The following is a 20,482-nucleotide window of genomic DNA, read 5'->3' as shown; positions in this document are numbered from 1 at the left end:
TTTCAGAAACTTAATGTTTCCAGATTTTTCCTATGCCAGATAAGCCCTGAAACCCAGAAGTACCAGTGTCTTCAAGAACATCAATCAGTTTCATTCCTCTACCCCGTAATGTTGACACCTCTTTTCAGTATGAAGGTGTTGGAATGGCCATTGCCCAGATATTGAGAGAATGATCAAAAGAGAGGGAGGAGTTGTAATGGAGAAGTTAGGATTTAACAAATGATTATGACTACTGAATCATTATACAGATATTTCTTTTTAATTGATAGTGTATTGGAATAGCCAGAAGGAGATATCTGAAATTGTTGAACTGTAATCCAATAGCCTTAATCTTTGATAATGATTGTATACATATATACTTTTCATCTTGTGACCAAGTGATTGTAAAAACCTTGTGACTCATAATTTTAATTATGAGTTTTCATTTTCACTATTTAAATTTTACAGTTTCACAAGCTAAGATTTTATTCCTACTTGTCTTTCATCATGACTATTTTTATTGTTGCTGTTATGCAGTTTTTATTCATTGTCTTTTTTTCATTTATTAAAGATGTTTAGAACTGTCCACCTATCCTCTGATCCCCATGAGAAAGCTAATGCCATCTAAGTGCTGATAGGTTTTCAGCTACTCAGCAAAGGAACTTATTGTTTTAATAGAGCCGTGCAGCTTTATTATGGGCAAGTGGACAATCTGAATAATTTTCAAAATTTGACAGTACTTCTCAGAAAAGCCATAGTAAACACTCTGTTTCAGGTGCTGGGTATCTGTATCTTCTGTATGCTTTAAACATATTGAATTATTTAACCTTCATAGCTACACTGAAATATAGATTGTTTTAAAATTTGTTTTAAAAGATGAATAAAATAAAGCATAGCTGAATAATGGTATTTGTTAAATGTCACATCACTGATGGGCAGTGGGATGGGGTTGACTCCAGGCAGTGTGACTTTAGACCCTAGGCACTGATCATTGTGTTTGCACACATCTCAATGACAAGGTTTTGAACACTTGCATCAAAAGAAACAGGTTTGGAACCTTTCTCCACTGAAAGTTATAGCTCATCTCTTAAATAATTTTGAATTCCTCACCACCTTATCTGTACTTTAGGAATGTGCACTCCTCTCTTTGCAGATGGTGTCTATTCTTCTAATACCTCCCACTTGTTGCTTTACAGATTTAATGATCCTCTCTACATTTATTATGAAACTTGTACTAAGATGTTAAGAGGCAAACATTTTCCACATTCCTCAAAATAACTCCAGCTAATTTTGATACACTATTTGAAACAAAATACATTTATATAATTATGTATTAGAATAAATATGATAATTTATTAATTGTGAAACAATGGATAAAATAAAATGGGAAAATTGACTAATTGGACTATGTGAAAAAAGAAAAACATTTACAGAAGAAGAGAAATCAATACTCGGTGAAAAAACAAAATCATAAGAGTGATTAAAGAAGAACTTAGAGGCTGATCTAGTGTTTATTTTAAAACAGATCTTTTTTAATTTTTTTTCATTTAATCCACATAGGTAACCCTATTATGTCTGAAGTGACTTGTCCAAGGTCATAGTTCGTAAATAATGGAGCTCAGATTTGACTCAGGCCATCTGGCTTCACCTGCTGAACTCTTACCTAAGATACGTAATACTTATTATGCTATTTTAATACCCAAGATTCAAAATGATGAACTGACAAAAGATAAATGATTCTCAGAGGGGCAACTTTTCAGAAAACAAATGCATAAAAATATACATTTTTGTTGGAAATAAATTTCCTAATGAAAATAATAAAATAATTTTATTGCTATTAACCCAGTCAGATAATAAGATAATGTCCCAAAAGGGCTATTATTTACATGCATAACAGTTTTTATGCAAAATCATCAGCACTGAAACTTTGGCCATGCTTTACATAAAAGAAGATATAAAGAGACAGTACACACATATGCAATTATACTTATTGAAAATTTCTAGAAGGATGTTCAAGAAACAGAGTAGTTTTGTCTTGAAAGTAGGATTATTGATTCAAAAAACTGAAAGTCTTATTTTTCTTCTTACAGTTTTCTGCTTATCCTGAATATTTTAGGAAAATATTATTCTATAATAAAATATAGTTAATTAAAGTGTACAATGATATTAAAATAATTTTACCTCTTATCTACAACAAAAATCCTAGCATTAGGGGAAACAATATTATACTTTGAATACTATTATAAAGTTTGTAGAACTGTTATTTATAAAGGGAAAACTGGAGACAGCATAAATGTATCAATTAACAAATGGTCAAATAAATACTTTTATATATATGCATTATTACACCATTAAAATAATAATTAAATACAGAAACTACAACATGAGAAGAGTGCATATAAGAATTTGAATAAAAATCTGAATATTAAATGGCATTTTATGATGATTTCCATTATGTAACTTACATATGAACAGAACCATACATGAACAAAGATCTGAAATAGAAAAATTATAAAACTGTGTGTTGCTTTATGGGATTTTTTCCAAACCATATTTAAGAAATAATATCTTGGGGAATTCAGAGTAAAGAGGGACATATATGAATACAACACAATTTAGGTTATTGGAATATTGGAAATTGTGTATCCATGTGAAATCATAGGCAGAGAAACCCAACTTCTATGTTTAAGATGAGTAGTGGGATAAATTAAAGAGTAAGTTAAAGAATAGTTTCACTTCATTATGCAAATTTCAAAGTGCTATAGCTATTTGTTTTGTTATAGCCATCAATGTGGCTGAAATGTTCAGGCATATGTAAAACATAAAGTAGATTCTTTGTAAAGAATTTTCAAGTTGTCAGATGTAAAAAGACATAAAAATCAGTGAACTGAAGTGAGCGTATTTTCTTCAAGAGGAACTCTATCAATACTAGTGCTTTTTTTTTACTGAAATAGTGATATTCAAGTTTCAAAGTTCATAGATAAATGCATAATACATGAAATAGATTGGTATTTGTGTATATTGCATGGACATGAAATCTTCTCTTTTGCTTTTTAATTCTGATAACAATTCCCTTTGCTATGCCTGCTTCTCTACAACCATGTTCTCCAGTCTGATTATGGAGACCCTTGCTAAAAGAACACCATTTCCTACAATGGGTGCATGACTCAGGTCTTTCCAGCCTATTTCCTTGGTTGACTGGAAATCTTTGTGCTCATCATCATGGTCTTTGATCATTATGTGCCATTTGTAAAAAAGATCCTGCAGAGTACATGACCATCAATCAGGAGCTGGTGTGTCTGTGGTATATTAATGATTCTGGCTTGAGAAGGATCTTGTATCCATTCTTCAGCACTGCTTTTTCTAGCTTTGAGATTACCCTTCTGTGGCCCACTATGTCTTTCAGCCCTGTTTGAAACTTGCTTAACTGGACACCTATGTGATAAATTTACTGGTTGTGTCTAATAGTGGACCCAAATGCACAGTTTGTTTCCAAATCCTGTTTGTCTCCTGTAATGCTAGTTTATACTCTCTGAGAAACTACAGTGCAGAGGAAAGTAAAATATTCTCTCCACCTTCACCTTCCACTTTTCTGTGGTTGTCATCAGTTCAGTCCCCTGTAAATTCGTATAGAAACACCCACTATCCAGATTTCCAATTTGAATCTGGCCAGAGTTTCTGAACTATTCCCTGGATACCTCCTCTAAGTAAGAAAAAACATTAAATGGGCAGAATTTAAAATAGGACTCTAATTTATCCTAAGATTAAATGTGAGAAATAGGTGAATTGAATCCAAAATAGTACAAACCTCAATTGTCATCTATTCCCATTTCTGTGGTTCCGATGATTAAACATCCATGTTTAATGGCATTCAAAAATGCCATGACATTGCTTTGCTGGAACCTGGAGTCAAGTTTGGTAATTCAGGTGTTAAGTTACAATGAAAATTTCATGTTCAATGAGCTGTTATGGCCAATTCATCTCAGAGCTGTAAAGGACATTTAGGGATCATTGACTCAGCTTCTTCCCTTTGAGAAGTTCAATGATCTCCTTTGAAACCAACCTCTGCAAAAATTTCCCAAACATAATTGGGAAGCTTTTTCATTCCCCCAGAGCTGGAAGTTAGTTTAGGGTCCTTTGGCAGGGACACTTGAGGAGGGAGCTCATGCATTGGCTGCCTTATTTCCTAGATCAAGGAAACATTATTTTAATATATTTTCTTATTAAAAGAGAAGAGCTTTAGACTTGTCATTAAGAGATTTGGATTCTAAATTCAATTGTGCTACTAATTAGCTGTGTGAGCTTGGATGAGGTATTTCCCTACTCTTGGTCTCAAATCCACATGTTTAAAGAAGAGTAATAAAAATATATAAATATTTCTTCTTTTCTTTTTCTGAGCCAGAGAATCTTTCTTTTCATGTGTCATGTCTTTAGTATTTAGAGAAACTTTTTAAAGCTAAGCCTTTTATTTCCATTTAATAGATGGAAACTTCAAGCTCAGAGACTGTAAGTGACTTAAAAAATCCTTCCTCAATATTATTCCAGTGCATATTTTACAAAAAAGGTCAAGTGTTGGGGTATGATCTTCTACAAGAAGTTTTCTGAGACACTTGGGACTACTGGTTGCCACTAGGCCCTTCAGAAAAAGTTCAAAGCATGGACAAGCTATTCATTTCATTCTCCTATCTCCATTTTGCCTCCCTCCTTTCTGTCCCATCCTCACCCAGATTTTTCACTTTATCCTCATTGAAAGTATGATGTGCAAAGCACTTAATTCTTAGATCAGGATTGTGGGTTTTAATATGGTCTCCCAGGTAGGAATTTTATAAGGTAATATCTGTCCTATCTTGAATAGTTTGCAACTACATTCAAAAGCAAAAATCGAACATTCTTCTGTGTAAGTAGATATACTCTCAGGCATATCTTTAAAAATTAAAGGAAAATATAAAAGACAAGTACATAATAATTCCTTTAACTTTTTTCTCCTGCCTCTTTTCATTTTACACTGATTAAAATATAGATGGGATTAGAAAAGTGAGAAGTTAAAGTTAATTATGTCAAAATAATTAAATTATTGTTATTATTCATTACTTTTGACAAAATAAGAAATTGAAAATTTAAGAGGTGAAGAAGTTCACATAGCAGTTAAGCTGTGAGGCCAGGGACTCCTGCCTACTACATAACTATGTGCACTGAACTACCTCAAAGTCTTTTGTGCCTCTAAAAGAAATGTGTTTAAACAAATAATATGGAGAAATGAATGGTGTTTCTTCACCTGCAATTCAAAGTGTCTTTTAACTAATTGGCCCCTTGGCTTACTTTTGCCTTTGAACTGTCAGAGCAGGATAGTTCATTGGACAATCCTTTGGGACTGAGTAGGGAGTAAAGATTTCCTTGGAGCTACTGATGCTGGATTAAAGAGAAAATAAGTGGAGAAAAGAGAAATGGTGATGAAGTTGAGATGGTAAAAGGGAGAAAACTCCTTGTCTTGTATTTTAGGAATCTGCTCTGTGCTTACATATTTGTGAAAAGACACTGGTGATCAGGAAGCTTTTATCCCACCTTAATTAAGATTAGCTGAGATTCCTCTGGACACCTATGCGTTTAAGAAACCAAAGTTCAGAGATTCAGCTTCTTTCCCCATGTTATGTTAAAATTATCAAATTGAAATCAAGTATTCTTTTGACTTTAAGTACTATCTTTATGCTGATGACTCACAAATTTATGTGTCCACCCTAGACCTTTTACCTAAATGACAGACTTTTATATTCAACTAATTACTTGATACTTTCTTCTATATATTTTATAGGCATTGTCATAACTAATGACTCTTGCTCTTACCCAAAAAAAATGCTGTACAAGCAAACTTCCCTGGCCTAAAAACACTGAAGCCAAAATATTGGCGATATCACAATTCATACCTAACTTATTAGAAAAAAAAATGTCCTTCAAACTATATCCAGAATCTGTTATATTTTCACACCATTTCCCATACCAGTTTGGTCTGAGCTGCAGTCATCTTTTGCCTAAATTTTAGATATAGACTCTTATAATTCTTCCCAATTCTACACTTGTCTCTCTGAATCTTTTCTCAACACAATCCCAGAGGTTCCTTTTGAAATTTGTGTTTTAAGTCAGGCCATTCCCCTATATAATAAAACCATGCAGTGGCTCCATTTCGCTCAGAGTGACAGCCAAAATCCTTACAATAATCTGACTGTTATCTCTTTGATTTATTACTCATATACCCATTCTCTTGTCTCTAGCTACACTGACATTCTTGCTATTTCTTGACCATAAAAGGCAGACTCATACCTTATGGCTTTTCCTCCAGATGTTTTCTTGCTTAAACAATTCTTGGTGTAATGTATTTGGCTAAAAGCTTTATTTTCTTGAGACACTGGCTCTAAATGACCCCTATATGAGGCCTCCCTAATCACCATGTTTGACACAGCATCCTCATCAGTACTCCTGATGCTCTATTATACTTCACTTTTTCTTATTTAGCAGCATTTATTGTTTTCAAATAAATGCATATTTATTATATTTCTTGTTTCTGGTTTGTCACTACTAGAACCTAAAATCCAAGAAGGCAAGGATCTTTATTTTGTTCTGGAATATATCACAAGCCAGCTTCAGAGTGATTGGTATATAACAGAAATTATTAAATATTTGTAGTGGGTGTTCCACTTGAGTGCTTGGAATTTGAAGAGAATAAACCATGGATATTAACACTAGAACTGGTAGATTCTATAACAATACTTGATTTTATGTTTTCAATTGGGTGATAATTTCAAAATATGTATAAGCACTTCATGGGTCATTTGATGATTAACTTACACAATTTGTATAAACACATATTTTCAGTGCCTGAGCATGATGATACTATAGTGGAATACTGATGTGTTGTAGACATGAACAGAGATTAACTTGATAGATGAGTACAGCATCTGCATCAAGTGGATGTCAAATGATGGGGAGTGCATGACAAAGATTTCAGAGTAGTTTAGATTGAAAAAATTGGTACTAATATTAATGGACCAAATTCAAAATTGCCTTTCCTATATTTATGTGCAATATTTATACATGAAAATTTTACTACAACAAAACTATATTATTTGCCATCTTAAATTGCTTTCATTTATTTACATTTTAATGGTGGTGTTATAGTTATTTTTGTAAATTTGTTTAATTTTATACTTGTATAGGAATCATAATTATTAGGCAATTACAACTTTTCATGTTTACCTCTATAATAGCTACACTGTATTTTAAATCATTTACATTAAAACTGGGATCAATGGGATTATTTTTTTCCTTTAAAGCAGTTCTATATATTACTTAGAATTAAGAAAAACTGATCTATCCTTTAGAATGAAGTTTGTGTAGCCAAACAAGAAAAATTTACTTAATTGTACTGTGTATGCACTAGAAAAATAAAAATAAAAAACTCAACTTATGTCTGAATGTGATGCTCTGGACAGTGGACAGGACTCTCTGGCCCAGTCAGTTATGACTCTCAAAGGTCTACTCATTCTTGAAATGTACCAGATCATTTCTTGTAAAATTTCTATCCTATCAAAATAACTTCCTATGTAATTTACATTTCTATGGAGACAGTTTTTCAATGGCAATACATATAATGACTAATGAATAAGGCGAGACTGAATAGATTCTATAATGTTCATAATTATTCTTGTGCCTGTTACTCAGAACCTATATCATCCCCTCCCCTTGACTGCAGGTGGGATATGAGTTTTGCCACTAAACAATAGAATATGCTAAATGTGATGGAATATCACTTCCATGATTCTGTTACATAACTGTACTTTCTGTCTTGCTCACAGATTCTCTTCCCAGCATCGTCTCTTTTTCATCCATGGACTCCTTCCTGTTTCCTTATCCTTCTCTTGGACTTTCATATTCAACATGTGATTCATGTACTAGCAACACTGGTATCATTTGGACCTTGTTAGAGATGCACAATTCTGCCTCCACCCCAGAACAAATGAATAATAATTTGAATTTTAACCCTAGGGGGGTCATCCATACATCCCATTTGTAAAATATTGCCATTGAACACTACTACATATAGTTCTCAAATCACCTTTTGGGTTTCAGGTGAGAAACAGAGGAAATAAATTAGGAGGAGTACAGTCAACCTTTTAGATTTTAGCAAAGAAGTTACCCATTTTTTTGTTGTTGTTGTTCACAACCAGTTGACAAGAACTTAGTCACAGAGATGCACCTTGTTACAAGGAGTTGCAGAATTTTGAATTCAAAATACCTGTGGATGTCCCCCACGTCAGTTGCACATGTCCTAGGCTGTTAGATGTCAACTAGCAGGTTTTTTTTTTGAGTATTTTTTCCATTAAGGATATGGTTCTGCATTGAAGATCAAAACTCATATTAGAGTTTGAGTATCCTAAGCCTGGGCACACTTTGTTCCTGCCAAAGGGGAGAGTTGGTTTTAATGGATGTCTAGCAGTCTCTGAAAAAATCATCTGGCATCAAGACTATCCACAGAAGCATTTTATACTCAAAATTGATTCAATTTGACTGATATTTATTTACCCCACATTGCATACCAAGTACTATTATAGATAGCCATAAAAATTAAAAATAAAATCCCTATATTCAGAGCTCACATTCTAGCAGATTGCAATATTTCAAAAAACCCAGTAACAAATCCAGAACTGTTGTGAGTTCTCAGTACTGAAGAGATTGAATGAATGTCTCTCAAACTAGGGACGGCTAGTTTTTTTTATGAGGATGTTTTAAGATTGAATTTTAGATCCCTATCAGCTCTGTGGAGACCACTTTTCATCTTAATTCTCATCCCTCCATGTCACTTTCATTAGATCTCTGGATCTACAGGATCTAACAATAAACAGAATTCCCTGCATTCTCAATCTCTAGGTTGAACATTCTCTTTATAATCTTGGTTTCCTTGTTTTCCCCTCTGGATGCTGCTTAGACTTAAGTTAGGTTATTTTTTCTCATGTAACTCTCATGCTAATAGACCCGGAGATGACATTTTTGTTATATCTGTTAAAGCAATTACATCTGTTATTAGAAACCTTCCCACAAAGACAATTTCAGGCAAGATGGTGCTGTCAATTCTTCCAGGCATTTAAAGATAAAATACACCATTCTTACCCCAAGTTTTCTAGAGAGAGAAAAAATGAGGAAGCAGTTTCTAGCAAAACCTCCATATACAAAAGATCAATAGACTAAAGGGCTTAGTCATTGAAAGGTGATAACTTCATTAGTTATCATGGACATGCAAACTTAAATTTCATGGAATACATGTCTGTGCACATCTATATGCTCACCAGATAACTCAAATGAGAATGGCAGACAATGTTAGCTGTTGATGAAGATGTAGAGCAACTGGAACTGCAATTGTTGAGATTTAAATCATTACAGCCACTTTGGAAAGCTCTTTGGAATTACCTGCTAAATTTGACACATATCCCATGACCCATACTAGAGGGTCTGTATGCTAATGATAATTTGTCAGGTAGCAGCCTGAAAGACTAAACCAGGAAACTCTTCTCTGGCTCTGCCTCCCAGAAATTTTCCTTCAGGTAGAAGCAGCTTGTGGATAGCTGAAGCAGTGTAAGAATCAATTAATCAGTGTGGCCTGAGACAAAGTATTACCAACTTTAAGGAATACAGTAGAGCACTCTGAGGGAGAGGAATGTTTATTTCATAGGGAGTAGAAGGAATGTTCAGATTCCTGCAAATATCAGGATCAGAAAAGATGAAGAAGCCCCCACAAATTCACATTGGGCTGATTTCCTGAAAGAAGGACTTTAAACTCTGAAGAACCACACCAGCCAACACAGAGCAAAGTGCAAAGGCTGTGAAAGTTTGGGTTGGTTTGTTTTTGTTCATTCCTGGCATCCAAGGAAATCTCTGTCATATCACTAGCAGGATACAAATTGAAGGAACACACAACAAATGAACCGAATTCCAGAGTTAACAATTTAAAATATTAAAATTTGCACTGTGAAATGAAATATTACAAGAAAAACAAAGGTATAGTAAGTGATGGCCCATGCAGAGACACAAGATAACATTTCAGAAACCCTCAAGGAAGATTAACTATTTGACACACTGAGCAAAGAATTTAAAACAATTATTTTCAATATGATCAAAGACACAAAAGAAAACACAGAGAAAGAACTAAAAGATAGATAAAAAGAAAGAAAGAAAATTATAAGAATTTTTATTTTTTTAAAAGAAACCAAATAGAAACACTGAAATTGAAGACAATAATAACTGAACTAAAAAAAAAAAAATCCTAGAGGTTTATAACAGCAGATTAGAGATGGTAGAAGAAAGAATCAGTGAACTCAGAGTCAAGACAATTGAAATGATTCACAGTGGGGAGCAGACAGACAAAAGAATGAAAGCAAGTGAACAGAGCCTTAAAGATCAGCAGGACATCATCAAGCATACCAATACATGTATTATGGGAGTCCCAGTAAGAGAAGAAAGAGAAAAGGGAGTAGGAGAAATGTGAAAGAAGCCAGGGAAGAAAACTTTTCAAATTTAACAAAAGACATGAATAATAAATTCAACAAACCCAATGAACCCCAAATATGGTAAACTTGAAAAGAACCATGCAAATACATATAATACATATAGTATTAAAATTGTAAAATGTTAAGGATAAGGAGCATGTTTTGAAAAATGTAAGAGAAAAGCAACAGGTTATGTACAATGGAGCCCCAATAGAATCAAAAATGAGGGAGAGATTAAACCACTCTCAGATAAATAAAAGTAGAGGTATTTAATCACCACTGTCTGCCCTACAAGTAATACAAAAAGGAGCTCTTCAGATTCAAAGGAAAGGACACTAGACAGTAGACTGAAGCAGGATAAAAAATAAAGGTCTGTGACAATGGTAACTATATGTGTAATTATGAATGCTAGTATTAATATATTTTTTTGGTATGCACCTCCGTTTTTTACTTCTTGCAGGTTGTAAAATGCAAATGCATGAAAAGGAATGATAAATTTATGGTTTGGAACATACAATACATAAAGATATAATTTGTAACAAGTACAACAAATGGGTTTAGGAGCAGTGCTTGTGTATGTTACTGAAGTTAAGTTGACATCAAGTCAAACATGATTGTTTATAGATGTAGGATGTTAAATTTATATCCCATGGTAACCACATACACACACACACACACACACAAAGTCAGAAAAAATATATGTTGAAGGAAATGAGATGGGAATCAAAATGTTACAGTACACAGAGTAGGCTCTCAGATGGCAGCATAGGGAGGAGTGGAAGCTAGTTAGTCCCCCTGGAACAACTAATAAAAAACAGGAAAAACTAGTAAATAATCCAGAATAACTGCAGGGGTGGGGGGGACAAAGTTGACCGTCCACTCATCATACACCAACTTGAATTGAGAGGAATGCCTGATACTGGATATTTCAGCATAAAATCTGTAAGCAAAAACTGTGGATCCAAACTGGGACTCCCCTCCCTCCATGGCCCAAGCTGCAAAGCCTCATGGTGCTAGAGAGCAGCTCTCTCCCAGCAAGTGAATACAGCTCAGCTGAGCTCCAACTGGGGTTTTAAAAAAAAATGTGGACTGCTCAATACAAGCTATGAATCCCCAACAAGCAGACAGAGTCTTTGGGTGGTGACTGACCTTGGAGAGCCAGAGTGTGACCACAGACTGGCCCTGAAGGGTGCTTTCTGTCCCTGTTTTGGCTCAGTGGAGAAAGCCTCAGCCATTTTCAGTTACCAGTCCTCTGACCCAGACAAGGATGGAGAGAGCACAGGCAGAGAGTCCATTCAGATACTAATAACCTCTTCCTAGGGGGTCTATTTCCCTAAGAGGAAAGAGGTGGGGCCCAACTCTACTACCCACTTTCCATTCAGAGCCAGACCCAGAGCCTGGGGGAAAACAGCCATGGGCCACACCTCCTTACACCAATCTAAAGCTACAGGCTGACAGGTGCCACCTGCTGGGCAGAAAAGCACTGTGTATCAATTTTCTAAGACACAATCTCCGGGAAACTGGATACTGAATATTTCTTCCTTATGGGATCTGAGCCCATTCTGGTCTGGGAAAACCTGATTGGGGTACCCAAGGAAACTTTGCCTAGACAACAGACAACTGCAACCTACACAAAGAAAAACAAGCTATGGCCAAGTCAAAGAAACAAACTTACACTTCAACTGACATAAAGGAATTTAAACAACTAATACCAAATCAATTCAAAAAGTTTAGGGAAGATTTGGCAAAAGAGATGAACTGTATAATGAAAACACTGGGCCTACATGAAGTAGAAATTGAAAGTTTGAAAAACCAACTGGCAGAATCTATGGAAATGAAAGGCACAACACAAGAGATGAAAGACACAATGGAAACATACAACAGCAGATCTAAGGAGGCAGAAGAAAACACTCAGGAACTGGAGAACAAGACACCTGAAAGCCTGCACACAAAAGAACAGATAGAAAAAACAAGGGAAAAATATGAGCAATGTCTCCAGGAACTTAAGGACAAAATGAAAAGCAGGAATATATGTCTCCTTGGTGTCCCAGAAGGAGAAGAGAAAGAAAAAAGGGCAGAAATAATAATAAAGGAAATAATCAATGAAAATTCCCCATCTCTTATGAAAGACATAAAATTACAGATCCAAGAAGCACAGCATACCCCAAACAGGATAGATCTGAATAGGCATATGCCAAGACACTTAATAATCACATTATCAAATACCAAAGATAAGGAGAGGATCCTGAAAGCAGCAAGAGAAAAGTGATCCATCACATAAAAAGAAGCTTGATAAGACTATGTGCAGATTTCTCAATAGACACCATGGAGGCAAGAAGGAAGTGGGGTGATATATTTAACATACTGAAAGAGAAAAACCACAAACCAAGAATCCTATATCTGGCAAAATTGTCCATCAAATATGAGGGAGAGCTTAAAATATTCTCAGACAAACAGACAATGACAGAGTTTGTGAACAAGATACCTGTTCTACAGGAAACACTAAAGGAAGCACTGCAGACAGAAAGGAAAAGACATGAGTGAGAAGTTTGGAAAACAATTTTGGGAGATAGTAGCACAGCAATGTAAGTACAATGAACAAATATGACTGTGAGTATGATTGAAAGAGGATGATTAGGACAATGTGGGATGCTAGAATGGAAGATGAAAGATAGACTGGGACTGTGTAACTCAGGGAACCCTAGGGTGCTCAACAATTATAATAAAAGGTACAAATATGTTTTTACATGAGGTAGAACAAATGAATGTCAACATTGCAAGGTGTTAAAAATAGGGTGGGATTGGGGGAAATACAATTAATGCAAACTAGAGACTATAGTTAACAGAAATATTGTACTATGCTTCCTTTAATATAACAAAGGTGATATACCAAAGCTAAATGCATACAGGGGGTGGGGGAGAATAGAGGAAAGGTATGGGGCTCCCAGCATTTGTGATGTTGTCTCTTTATTCTACTTTAGGTTAATGCTATCTTTCCTTTTGTTGCTTTCTAGCTGTCATATTTTTTTTCCTCTCTCTCTTTCTTTTTTCTTTTTATTTTGTCTCTCTGCCTTCTTTGACTCTTCCTCCTTCTTTGTGGAAGAAATGGAGATGTCCTTATACAGATAAGTGTTGATGGTGTTCAATACATAAATACATGACTATACAGGGAACTAACAATTGTTTACTTAGGATGGAATGTATGGTATGTGAACAAAATCATCTTAAAAAATGGGTTCATGAAGAAATCTTGAGGGCACTATATTGAATGAAATAAGACAGGCATATAAAGACAAATATTGCAGGGTTTCACTGATATGAACTAATTATAATATGTAAACTCATAGACATGAAATGTAAGTTACCAGGATATAGAACAAGGCTAAAGAATGGGGAGTGGTTGTTTATTATTAGCAGAATGTTCAACTAGGGTGAACTTAAATGTTTGGAAATGGACAAAGGTGGTAGCAGCACATTGTGAGAATAATTAACAGTGCTGAAAGGTATGTGAAGGTGGTAGAAAGGGGAAGCTCAGAGTCATGTATGTCACCAGAAGGAAAGTTGGAGTTTAAAAGATGGAATTTATAAAACAGTGAATCTTGTGGTTGACAATGTCTGTGATTAACTGTACAAATATTAGAAATCTCTCTCACAAACTAGAACAAATGTATGACATTATAACTAGAAGTTAATAATAGAGAGGCATATAGGAAAAAAATATATATACCTATTGCAAACTATATACCGTAGTTAGTAGTATTTTGCTGATGGATGCACAGCTATATGATGATACCATGGGCAATTAATGGTTCACATTGGATCTTTGGATAGTTGTATGATATGTGAACAATCTCAATAAAAAAATAAAAAATAAATAAATTAAAAAAAAGTATATGGAAAAGTATACAGAGTCTTCCACTCTCTTTCCCTCTTACTGAATAACCCTCACCTACGAGGTAGCCTTTTTTTTTTTTTTTCAGTTTATGGTTACTTCCATTGTTTCTTTTTACAAGGACATATAAATATGTGTATATCCTTATTTTATCCCATTCTTTCACAAAGGATGTAGCATTATATATTCTATTCTGCACCTTGTAGTTTTTGCAATTAAGTGCCTTTATGTTTTCTAATTTTATTATTACTTTCTAGCTCTATTGCATTAGGGTCAGATTATACTTGTATAATTTCTACTTTTGGATTATTAAGAATTCCTTTCTGGTTTTGAAAATGGTTAATTGTCATTGAAAATAAGATGTTTTCTCTACTCCCAGGATGGAAATTTTGAAAAAAAGAATTACAGTACACAAATATCAAATAAATATGAAATTAGACATTAATGGAAAAATGAGTGGATGCAACAGGTATAACACTTAAAAAGATCAAATAGTACAGTGGTCGAAAACATTCCTGCATTATCAGTAGTTACTTTAAATGCAAATGAATTAAACTCTGATCAAAAGGTAGAAATTGGCAAAATTGATTTAAATAACATTACCCATGCTATAATGTTTACAAGAGACTCATCTTAAATTCAAAGACATAGGTAGGTTGAAAGTGAAAGAATGGAATACAATATACTACTATAAATAATAACCAAAAGAAAGCTGGAGTATCTATAGTAATATCAGATAAAAGAGACTTTAAGTCAAAACTTACAAGGGACAATTAAGGCCCTTGTAAGTTTTATATACTATTTAAAGGGTCCATTCAAAAAGAAGACATAAGAATTATAAATATATTTGCTCCTAATGTTAGAGTCCCAAAATATATGAAGCAGACATTGACAGATTTGATGGGAGAAATAGAAGGTTCTACAAGAAGAATAGGAAACTTAAATACACCACATTCAATAATGGATATAACATCTAGACATAAGATAAGTAAGGACAGAGAAAACTTAAATGACACTTAAACCTATCAGACAAATATACACTACTTACCCCAAAAGCAGCAGAATACACATTATTTTCTAGTACACATGGATCATTCTCCAGGAAATACAAAATCTTAGATCATAAAACAATTCACAGTAAATGTTAAAATACTGAAAGCATGCAATAAATTTTCTCTGTCCACAATGGAATGAAGCTAAAAGTTAATAACAAAGGGAAAAGTGGAAAACTGTCAAATAAAATTAGACAACCTATGCTCAACTAACTAATGGGTCAAAGAAGAAATCACAAAGGATAGAAAATGTCCTGAGGTAAGTGTGAACAAAAACACATCCTACCAAAATATAAAGGATGGTGCAAAGGGAGTGCTCAGGAAGAAATTTATAGTTGTATAGGAATATACTAAAAAAGAATAAAAACATGAAATAAAATACCTAACCATAAAACTGGAGGATCTATTAAAAAAAAAAAAAAAAAAAAAAAAGAGAGAACAAACCCCAAAATGAACAAGAGGAAAGAATAGCAAAGATTAGAATCAAAGTAAATGAAATAAAAAATAAAACAATACAAAGAATGAAGAAAATCATAAACTGGTTCCTTGAAAAGATCAATAAATTCAACAAAACTTTAGCTAGACTGACAAAAAAGAGAGAAAACAAATAACTAAATTAAGAAAAGAAAGGGAGGACATTATTACTGACACTGCAGAAATAAAAAAAGTTCTTAGGATAATCCAATGAGCACCTGTACACAAATTAGATAGCCTAGATGAAATGGACAAATTCCTAGAAATATGTAAACTTCCTACAGGGACTCAAGAAGAAAGAGAAAATCTCAACAGACAAATAATAAGTGATGAGATTGTGCCCATCCTCATGGCCTTTGATGGTCCTGTGGCCATCTGCATGACAATCATGAGGCCACATGACTGTGATCCATGGGTGATTCTGGCTTGGGAGGGATCTTATATGCATTCTCCAGCACTGCTTTCCCTGGCTCTGAGATGACCCTTCTGTGGCCACAGTGTATTGAATAACTATTTTTGTGACTTGCAGCCCTTGTTGAAACTTAACCCTTGTTGCAACTTTACATTTATGAGATGCATTTGCTAGTTGTTCAATAATGTAGCCATGTGTATGGTGTGTATCATAATTCTGATTATCATCTATGTAGTTATGTTATACTTTCCTAGAAACAAGAAAGGAGGAAAACTCTCTCTACCTTTACCCTCCACTTTACTGTGGTTGTCATATTTTTTGGTCCATGTATATTTTTGCAATACACCCACTAATCACATTTCCAGGTGAATCAGGCCAGTGCTTCTTAATTTTTCTCTGGAAACCTCATGTCAGTAACAAACAACTTTTTTGGACAGTATATAAAGTAGGACTCTAATTTATTCTAAGAATGCACAAAAAAAGAAGTGGCAGTTTAAATAGTTCTACATACACTCAAGAAAGAAACATTTTCCATGGAAAACAACCAACATTTTTTGATAACTGTACATATTAATCTATTACCAGAATAAGCCATTGGTATGCTAAATAAAGTCAGGTTATTAAAAAAAAAAAAAAAAAAAAGAAGAAGAAGAAGTGGATTAAAACATCAAATAGTAAAACCTCAGTTATCATCCATTCCCAATTCTACATTTACTGAAATTGAATGACCACAGTTAACTGTTTCTGTAAAACTCAGAATTGTTTTCCCAAAACCTGGAGCCCAGTTAGATAATCATGCCATTTAATCTACAATGATTATTTAATGAGAACTCATGGTCATTTCACCTCAGAGCCTGAAGGAATCTCAAGAGATCTTTCACTTAGTTTCTTGCCTTTAGGCAGTTAAATGATCTCCTGTGAAACTTCTCTCTGCAAAATTTTCCCATCAAAACTGGGAAGCTTGATCATTCCCTCAGAGCTGGGATTTAGTTTAGGGTCTTTTGCATGGGAAGTTTGTTGCAAGGGCTCATTCATTGGCTGTTCTTATTTACCAGGGTAAGGGAGTTTTGGGCATTAGTGTACTATGTTACTAAAAGAAAAGAGCTTTAGAATGTCATTAACAGGTATCTATTCTAAGCTCAGTTGTGATACTAATTAGCTATGAGTTTGGGTGAAGTATTTCCCTTCTCCTGGCTTTAATTCAATATGTATAAGAAAGATTAATAAAACATATAAATACCTGTTCTGCACTTTCTCTGAGCCAGGAAGTCTTTCTTTTCATATATTACCTCTTTAGTCTTTACAAACAGTTTTGAAAGCCAAGCCTTCTTATGCTCTTTTAATTGATAGGGAAGTAGAAGGTCTGAGCCTTTAAAATGAATTACTGAAAATCTTCCTCAAAATTCTTCCAGTATTTTTTTTTTAAAATACAGGTCAGGGGTTGGGGAATGTTTTTATACAAGAATGTTTCTCTGTGACACTTGGGACTGCTGGTTGCCACTATGTATATTCAGTAAATAAACAAAGCCTGGTACAGTCCTTTCATGCCATTCTCCCTTATCCCCATCCCCAACCCAACCTTTCAATTTATCCTCATGGAAGGTACCTAGCAGATGTGGCTTGCCAAGTAGGTAATTCTAGGATCAAAGTTATGGGTAGTAATATGGTCTCCTGGGTAGGAAAGTAACTTTGTATTTATCCAATCCTTAATAGCTTGCAACCACATTCAAAAGCATAAATTGAATTTTCTTCCCTGAGAGAGGAACAGTATGTAAACTCAGACATACCCCTAAAAATTAAACAATACACAAAAGACAAGTATTCAATAATTATTTTTTTCTTTTACTCCTTTCACTTCTCCTTTCTGCAATGTTATAAAACATAAACATGATTAGGGATGGGAGAATAATATTAGTAATGTTAAAATAAGTGACTAATTATTTTTACTAGTTATTTTTTTAAAAGGGAAATTGAAAATTACAGAGATAATGAAACTGGTTTAAGTTAACACAGCAGGTAACTTGTAGAGCCAGGACTCATGCCTACCACAGCATTTCACCTCTGTTTCTTTAACTGGTTTCAAAGATGTTTATGCATCTAGAAGAGATGAGCTTAAGCAACTTATATGGAAAAGGGAATCCTGTCTCCTTACTGTCATTCAAAGTGAGTTGCAGTTTAACTAATTGGCCCCACAGCTTGCTTTTGCCTTGGCATTGTCTAAGCTGAGTGGCTCACTGGACAATCTTTCAGGACTGGGTTGGAAGTAAGAGTCTCCTTAGAGTGACTGAGGGTGGAAGTTTTCTCAGAAATTTTAAGCATTTGTGAGAATTACTATAAATATACAATGCAGTTAAAATAGAAATGTTAAACTCATGCTTTTCCAAATGAGAACCTGTGGGAAGGGAGCTGATCTCAGAGGCATTTGTCTCTCACATGACAGGAATACTTTCTTCCATAAAGGAGTTTTTGACACTGAAATTGAGGATCTTCTACTTTTTTTTTCTTTCCCACACACACCCTCCTGTGCTACAGACAATGTTTTTTTGTCTAAACTGTTGCTTCTTAGGAGGAACCACATAAAGTCAGGCCATAGGGAGAGTGCCCTCTCTGTATAAACTCACCACTCCCCATAACCTCTTATGATATATGGCATCACAATCACAATGGAGTATCGTTTGCATGTTTATCCACACTTCATATGATTCACCTTCTAATTAAATTATAGTTGAAGATGTGAACAACATACTTCATTGGAAGTCATATATTTCCTCAAGTTAGCTCATAAGTGTTAAGTTTTCCATCAGTCTAAAATATTTTCTTGATATCACCTTCTGAAGACTGATCAGCTGGACTCTATAATTATTATGTCTCCTGAAAAACACTGGGGCTCTTTGAGAGTATTTCCAAAATGAAGGGTTATTGTGAGCCATGTGTCCTAAATCTTTCCTGGCCTCCATGTAAATGTACATTGTCTCTCAAAAACCTCTCTGGTCTCAGAAGAGGAGGGTAACTATGCCATGGTGTTCAGAACAGCCCAGAAGTTTCTGTTCTTGAGAGTGCCCTCATCTGAGAAATTTAAGGTTAGTGGTGATGTTTCAGGAACAGTGTATAATTTATGGCTGCTTCTACACAATTGTCCTGTGTCATTAAGGCCCATGGTGACCCTTGCTCATGACACACAATGGCACATCTGTCTGGTTTAGAGGTCAGTGATAGTGCTGGGGGATTGGGAAAAAGCAGCCAAACTCTGTGATGAAAGCTTGGTCAAATGATCCTTTGCAAGACTTTTCTCACTTCTATTCCACATATTATTCTGAATCTCATCCTCTGGCTCTTCTTCCTTTCCTGATGTCTGCTCACCATCACTCTACTTTTTCCTTCTCTAACTTCATTGACTCTGCTCTTTCCTCCCTTCATTGTTATTCATTATGTACATAGTTTTCTGCTTTTATATTTTTCCCATCATGATGTTTACAAAACTTAATTTTTTGGTTAAGGGCAGCAGTTTAACATGCCAGTTGGCTTCCTTCTCTGCTTTTCTAGGAAGCAATTTGCATGTATTGATGGTATTAATGGTTTATTTTTATTTTTATTTTTTTATTTTTTTTAATGTTTGTAGAGTAGATGCTAGTGGGAGAAGTGGTAGAGTAACATTCTGTCCTAGTTATTGACTAACTTTTCTAAGCATAACTCTGTATCACAGGACAATTTTTGTATGTAAAAGAGAATGAGACAAATGGCTACACTCACCTTGCAAGAAAATTTTCAGGACAAATGAAATAACAAATATAAAAACCTGTTTAGGATTTTTAAGATCATAGTATAAGAATGATATTTAGTTTAGAATTATCTTCAGTACATATTTAATAAATCTCATAGTAATATAGGCATATAGGAGATAGAGGTATATGCTTATTTACCTGGGAAAAAAGAATACTTGGGACAAGTTAGAAACATTTGGGGGCAAATATAATTTGAACTGGTCAAAATTTCAACAGATAAAAAATAAGGATGATAAAGAAGAGAAAATTGCATGATCCAGTACTGGAAATGAGCCATCCCCCCCCAAACAAAACAAAATAAAACAAAACAAAAACAAAAACAAAAACAAAAAAATAAAAACAGAGAGGTAAGATAGTCC

Source organism: Choloepus didactylus, chromosome 6 (genome assembly GCF_015220235.1).
Source record: "Choloepus didactylus isolate mChoDid1 chromosome 6, mChoDid1.pri, whole genome shotgun sequence".
Taxonomy (NCBI): Eukaryota; Metazoa; Chordata; class Mammalia; order Pilosa; family Megalonychidae; genus Choloepus; species Choloepus didactylus.
This window is presented reverse-complemented; position numbering follows the sequence as displayed.